The sequence below is a fragment of the Carlito syrichta genome, unplaced genomic scaffold (genome assembly GCF_000164805.1).
Source record: "Carlito syrichta isolate Samal-C Ts95f unplaced genomic scaffold, Tarsius_syrichta-2.0.1 Scaffold301880, whole genome shotgun sequence".
Classification (NCBI taxonomy): Eukaryota; Metazoa; Chordata; class Mammalia; order Primates; family Tarsiidae; genus Carlito; species Carlito syrichta.
In genome coordinates this window covers 24,243-32,231 of record NW_007245976.1, presented here as the reverse complement: position 1 = coordinate 32,231, position 7,989 = coordinate 24,243, and positions in this window count along the sequence as shown.

The following is a 7,989-nucleotide window of genomic DNA, read 5'->3' as shown; positions in this document are numbered from 1 at the left end:
TCTCTGGTCCGTGGGGAATTGAGTGGGAAGAACATGTGCTAACTTCTGCCAGGGTGGGCGATGGGACTTTTCAGGTCTGCTGGTTCAGATTGCACTTTGTGTCCTTGACAGGACTTGGTGGCCGCATGCAGCAGACATAGTAGAAATAACGCCATTCACGAAGTGCGACCTAGTAACCAGACCAGGTAGACTGGTGACTATATATGCCACTCATTTCCTTCCAGCAACCATTTGCCGGAGACTTGGTTATCTCTATATCACAGATGAGAAGAGTATGATGTAGTTCAAGAATTTGCTCAAAGTCACAGCTTGTGAGCAGCAGAACTCAGTTTTGAACTTGGGTTTCTGAAACTCCTGCCCAATTTCCAACATCCCCTAGAGTGTTTTACCGTCATCCGAGTGTGTGATCTAGAAAACGTGTTGTCCCCACTGCCTCTCCCTGGACATGATGTGCAGCTTCCAGATAGTGGAAGTCTTTTACCTTCCCATATCCCCTTTTAGACCCAGAGAATTCAACAATGTGAAGACTGCCTTGCCATTGCTTCTGTCTTTGCTTGTACATTCATAGTTAAGGATGGAGGAGAGAAATCACACTTAGTAGTTTGCAGTGGAAAAGAATCTGATTCCCGATACTTGTCATGAATCAGTGGTTTCACCCTTTGGTTATGACATTGTACTTTTTAAGTAGACCTCAGGACTCAATCTGTAAAGTAGACAATTAGAACCACTCAGTCCATATGCTATTATGAGACTCTAAAACGAAGGTTTCTAGAAATGCCTGGAAAAATGGCATTCAAATTGACACTGGTTTTATTGGTTTCATATAGGAGGTTGTTTGGATAAATAATCAATTACTTTCATGAGAAGCATTTTTGACTATGGTGTGACTTTTTAAAAATATTGACATTACTCAATCTCGAACTTTGCAGCACAAGATAACCTCCCTTTATTATATTGGTATGAAATACTCAGTTTGGAATGATGGTATTTTGTTCCTATTCCCTTAGTTCCTGTTGGTAAATGGAACTATATTCACACTGTAGCAGTATCTGTAGATATCGCTCAGCTTATTGAAATAGCATATTTTATTGGGTTCATTCAGCAGAAATGGACGGGGCTGACTGCTGCATGGTTTTGTCTGTGGACTCACAAAGCCAACTCTTGTCTAATTGAGGCAGTGAGTCAGCTTACAATTATTGAGCTCTCAGCTGGGGGTGGGGTAGAACCAGAATTGAGCATCTGCTCAGTGCTTAAGTAGCATGAGCCTCCAGACTCTGGCTGGCCTAATGGACTCTCCACCGCGTCTCTGCTATTGAACAGTGATTAGTATACAGATTGGGACATATTTGGTTTCATTTCAGTCTGTTCCCACAGATGAGGCCCGTGTATGATCACATCGTATAAATTATTTAAGGTGCACAGTCTATGTAACCTGAGCCATAAGTAAAAGTTGGCCCACCGTCTGTTCTGTCACCCTGGAGGACTCTTTATTTTCCAAAGGAAATAGTCCATCTTGTGAACTGACATCATTAGAGTCATAAAAATTCAAATGCGCCTTGAGCGATTTCTTTACTTTGGCATAAAGTCTCAAGTACAATATCCAAAAGCGTAACATCCTTTAACTGAAATATAATGGCTTAGGGTTAGGTGAAGACATTTCTAGAACACTAATTGCAGTTCCAGAACAGTGTGACTATTTGCAACCTGAAGAAATTTGAATCTGTGAACCACATTCATTTTCACCGACTTTGCAAAATTCAAGTTTTACTTTTTTTTTTTTTTTTTTTTAAATTTGTGGACTTAGTTTGATTCTAAATACATTTGGTCATGGATTTTGGTGGGTGGGCATGGGATGGATTACAGAGAATGTTTTTGTACAATCTCTTTAGTTTGTATGTGAAGGGCATTGGGTTTAGAAATAAAATCGACCTGATAAAGGCCACAGAGTTAGAATCACAGGGTTAGACATCACCTTCCACCACATAATTCTATTTTGAAGAAGAATAACAGCCCAGGTCGCTTTCACTTTAATTTCCCCACTCTGGTTTGACTGAGTTGGAAATGGAAAAGTAAAGGGGAACTCAATCCATCTTCCCTTTCCTCTTATTGAATCACCCTGCCAAATATAGTTGCTACATTCTATCTATTCTTACCCTTGTCTGGATAAGAACTGCTCCCAGAGCCTGTCCTTGTTTTTCTTGAATGCATGTAAGAAAGACATTGATTGGAGTAGGCTGTGGCAAAGGACAGATGCCTGAAGCTAACGGTCTGATAGTTATAGACCCACTGATAAAAGGGTTTGTAACTCAGTCTTTGGAGGGAAGGATAACCATAGAAAGTACCCAGAAACTTGTTATTCTGCCCTGTGACCGGAGATCTGAATTGGAGCTGCTTTGCTTATGTCAGGAAGGAACCTGGCCTTTTTAGTGATTTTTCCAGAAGTACAACTTTAATTTAGCTACTTCATTTAAGAAAAATATCTAGACTCAATCAATGGAGTTAAAAGAGGCATTAGTTTCTTCAGTTTGATATCTTTCCTTTCTCTCTCTATATCGTACCATTCTCCTGACCTGAATGAATAAAGCAGACAGCTCCTCTGAAGTCCTGGGCACCCCTGGGCGTGAATTCCTAGCGGTAGATGACTTGGCATTCTCTTCATGAGGGCGGTTGTACCTCAGGTCTTCCTCATTATGAACTCAATTTAGAACTCCTTGAAAAAGTAGCCCTAGTTCTAGTTCCTTAAATTGGTGCCTCTCAAGCCCCAAAGCAAAACAATTTCCCAAATGATGACTTCCTTAAAAATGCATGCGGTTTAGGAGAGCAGTAGTAAATAATTGGCAATTCAATAGCTTTAGACCTTTTTACTCTCTCGAAGGTCTTGACTTAAGTTGGCAATCACATAAAACAACCACAAAAGAAATAGTTGCCTGAAACAGTAATACCATGGAGTACATTTTTTCTTCTGCCAAAACATATTCTTGATTATTTCCTGCTAATTAGGGCTAGCCTCAGGCGATACTCAAGCAGACAAAAGTTTTTGTGGTGTTTTCTTCCTTTCCTTGTCCATGTTTCTCACTTTGCAGTAGTCTGCTTTTTAGGAGACTGGTTTGCTTGATTCTGATGGCCCAGATCAAATCATGTCAATGAGTCTTTATCTTATCAGTTGCTTCTCATAAGAATGTTGAACTTTCATAGATTTGTTCTAAATTTGCAACATATTAACCCAAAGGACTAAATCTATGATTGTGACAAGCAGGTTTGTTCAAATTAAAGTTCAGGATACTTCTGCCTTTGGCCCACAAAGAATACCACATAGGTAGGCCCCTTACTCTGCATATGTACAAGCCTACTTAAAATAATAATAATAATAATACCAATGGAGTCTCACTATATTTCCCAGGCTGATCTCAAGTTTCTAGGCTCAAGCAATCCTCCCACCTTAGCCTAAATAGCCAGGACTACAGGCTCAGGCCATTCCGCCTGACTGAATAAGTCTTCTTCTTCTTCTTCTTCTTCTTCTTCTTCTTCTTCTTCTTCTTCTTCTTATTCTTATTCTTATTCTTATTCTTATTCTTATTCTTATTCTTTTTTTGAGTTGGAGTCTCACTCTGTTGCCCAGACTGGAGTGCAGTGGCACACTCCTGGTCACTGCAGCCTTGAGCTGCTGGGTTCCAGCGATCCTTCCACCTCAGCCTTCCAAGTAGTAGGAACTAGAGGCGCGCGCTATCATGCCCAGCTAATTTTTAGTTTATTGTAGAGACGAGGTCTCGCCAAGTTGCCCAGGTGGGCCTCGAACCCACAGGCTCGGGAAGTCCTCTCGCCTCGGCCTCCCAAAGTGCTGGGATTACAGGCTGAGCCACCGAGCCCAGCCTTAAGCCTACTTCTATAATAGCATATACTGGGTTTTACTTTCTTAAAAAGTGTAGCCATAGCCTAGGGGTGGTATGCTAAGCTAAGCAAGGTAGAAAACACAGTTTGATTATGAAGAAAGAGTGTTTGGGATTTGTTCCAGGTGGTACTAACTATTGACAGTACTGCCTTAAAAACTGGACGGCAGTTTCAATTTAGCATTACCTTGATCTTTCAAGGTTTTTAAGTTTCTTAACATTTTCTTTAATTATAGAATTAATTAGCGTGTTAATGGAAAAATCATTAGGTGGTAGAATTCATAAAGTCTCTGTTTTGCAAATGATTGTTTGCAAACAATCATTTGCAAAACAGAGCACTGAGGTTTTAATTACAGTCAATAGAGCAATTGGGCCAAACTGCACTCTGTGTCCCTAGATTGTACAAGTTCCTATGTCCTCTACCTTTCTGACTGGTTATCACTTTGCACAGAGGTGGCTAGTTTCCTTAGAAACTTCTCAAACTATAATGATAGGTTGGAAGATAGAGCCTAGGATTGCTTTTGTGCTTTTTAGTATTAGTTTTTTCTTAGCTTTTACTATCTAATCTCAGATGTGCTTTTTTACACGTTAGCAAAGGAATCAAAAGTTCTAGTGTCCTCTTCATTGTCCTTTTCTTTTCTTTTCTTTTCTTTTCTTTTCTTTTCTTTTCTTTTCTTTTCACTGTCTGGGTTATTGAGTCTCTGCTACCTGCCTCAACCTCCGATGGACATGGGCAACTAAGTCTAAGGTGACTGAGACTAGCATCAACTTTAACTTAATTTCTGCTCGGCTGCCTGCTCCACCGTTTGAACTCAGTGTGGATGGTCACTGTTGGCACATTCTCTGATCAGAGGGGATTTACACCACAGTATTATCTCATACCATGTACTTATATATTACCATTTGCACACCTTCATTTCCCACTGGATTCATTTGAGTACATGTCCTGCCTACCCATCCTCCTCTTGATCAATTTCTCCTGGCTGGAAATCTTGCCATTTCCATCTTTCTAAAGGTAGTGGGAAGAGGAAGGGAGGTGTGTTTAACAAAGCCACATTATTTTGGAGGGAGCACACAATTAGCTGATTATAGTGTAATTTCCAGTGGATAATCTTTTCAGTCTCTCAACTAAAAAATGCAATAAATTTGTATGCATGTATCTTTATATGTTTTGTATGTATCTTTATATGTTTCCAATTTCAGATTCTCCAGGGAGCCTGGAAATAGAGATATGAGGCAGCATTCTGTTTGTTGTACTTGATTGATGATCTCTTGTTTGCTACATTTAACTTTTAAAGCAGATGACCTTGACAGAATTATATATCTCTCTATAATAAAACTTTCTAAAATAAAAACCTCTTTTCTATGACTAATCCCTATTTCAGTCAAGCTAATGGCAACCCACTTTACAATTAAAATAAAAAAGCCAAATATCTAACCCTCTTATTCTTGTCTCCACTTACGTCCTTCAACACTTTCTTTTTCCCCAAGCGCCATTCTTCTCTATGATGATGCAATTTATGTGCATGTGGATATAGACCTGCGTTTTTTTCCCAAACATCTTTTTATCATGGTGAAAAAATACCATTACATTTACTATCTTTAAGTGTACAGCTTGGTAGTGTAAAGCATGTTAACATTGTAGTGTAAAAGATCTCTACAGCTTTTTTATCTTGTAACACTGAATCTCTATGCTTGCTAAGCACTCCTTCTCCTTCCTACCCTCCCCCAGCCCTTGATAAGCAATTTTCTACGATTTGGACTACTTTAGATACTTCATGAGGGGAAGAATACAATATTTGTTCTTTTTTGGCAGCTTATTTCCCTTAGGATTGCTTTTGTGCTTTTTAGTATTTGTTTTTCCTTAGTTTTTACTATCTAATCTCAGATGTGCTTTTTTACATGTTAGCAAAGGAATCAAAAGTTCTAATGTCCTCCCCACAGTCCTTTTATTTTCTCTTCACTGTCTGGTCTATTGATTCTCTGCTACCTGGCTCAAACTCAGATGGACACGGGCAACCAAGTCTAAGGTGACGGAGCCTAGCATCGACTTTAACTTAATTCCCTCTTGGGGGAATGTCCTCAAGGTTCATTTATGTTGTAGCATGTGACAAAGTTTCCTTCTTTTTTAAGGCTGCGTAATGTTTCGTTTTATGTAGATACCACATCTTCATTGTTCATTTATCCATCGATAGACATTTAGCTTGCTTCCACTTCTTGGCTATTATGAATAATGCTGTGATGAACATGGGTGTGCAGATATCTTGTTGAGATCCTATTTTCAATTCTTTTGCATATGTTTTCAGAATATATCTGGATTTGTTGGATCATATGGTAATTCTATTTTTGATTGTTTGAGGAAACTTAATACTGTGTACATATCACTCACCCATTTTACATCACAACCAACAGGACACAAGGTTTGCAATTTCTCTTTATTCTTATTAAGAATTGTTATTTTCTATTCTTTTAATAGTGAGTATCTTAATGAGTGTGAGAAGATATCTCATTGTACTCTTGGTTTGGATGTCTATTATAATTAGTGATGTTTTGATATGTTTTCATGTGTTTATTATTCATTCAGTTATCTTCTTTGGATTATTGATTCAAGTTCTTAACTCATTTTTTAACCAAGTTATTATTCTTTTGTTATAAAGTTGTTGAAGTTCCTTATATATTCAGAATCTTAACCCCTTATCAGATATTTGATTTGCACATATTTCCTCTCATTCTTTAGGTTGTTTTTTCACTCTGTTGCTTTTCTTTGAAACACAGTTTAATGTTTTGTTTATTTTTACTTTTATTGCTTGTGCTTTAGCTGTCATATTCAAGAAATCATTGCCAAATCTAATGTGCTGAAATTTTTCCCTATTTTTTTCCTAAAGTTTTATAGTTTTAGGTGTTGTGTGTAGGTTTTTTTAAAACAAAAAGCAAACTTCTTTATTGTACACAGTACAGAATATAACGCAGCTTGGCAGGATGCACACGGCCCTGCGCAGGGGTAAATATTTCAAATCAACTGGCAGGTTAAAACCTTTCTGCACTGTAGACTTTCCACACTCTGGAAAAGAAGCAAACAAACAAACAACCAACCCCCCACCTCCCCAAAGAACAAAAACCATCTGGGAGGTGCATGAGTCCAAAGCGAATGCAACGGTGATGCCGCCGTCCTATGTCCCGTGACAGCACAGGCCATGTAGTTACAGCAGGGGAGGGGTAAGATCAGGCTTCAGAGGGTTATTTTCATACTTGCTAAGACAGCATAAATCCCCCCCCAGAAGAATCCCAAATCAGGATAAGTAAAGGAAGAAAAAATCAATACAGCATTTACAACAAATAAATCTCTAGCCAGCTAGGGGTAAAATATGCATCTATGTATAGATTATGTGTAGGTTAGAAAGCTATTAATATGGTTTAGAAAGAGTCCTTTGATTAGAATACAATGCTAATTAAGGCCCAAGCTATAGGTTCACCACCTCTGTGGGCTAATTAGCTTCCAATAGAGGAGAATCTTATGTTTCCATAGCTATGATGTACACTCCTTATCCCTGCAACCCTCTTTACAAATGTGCTGTTGGTCGTAAGGAGGACTGCTGGACCTAGGGTGTTCCCCTTTAACAGAAAAGCAGTTCAAAGCACGTATCTCACACTCACAGAGTCAGCACTGCCTGTTTTGCACATGAGGAACCATGCAGTCCTTCCTAATGCACTAAGTGTTGTAGGGAGCACAGAATTCTACCAAAAGAGCAGGCAGCAAGACACACTACCACTTTCCAGTAACTTTTCCTCTACACTTTGAGCTCAACTTTCACATATCTTTAGCTTGGTTGTTTAAAACTTTTCCAATATCATACAGCAATCAGAATAAACTTAAAAAAAAAGGTGGCAGGAAATGAGAATGCCAGCACTGTTTTTACCTGTTGATGTCACATGTAGGTCTCAAACCCCACTGAATCACAGGTAGGGTTTAAAGTCCAAGATTTAAAGAAAAAGGAAAATGAAACAAACTGATGAAATGGAAACTGTCATCAGTCATGCCCAGGGAAGAATCCCTAGGGTTCCCACCAGGTGACCAGGTTTCAAAGGACATGACACATGTTAT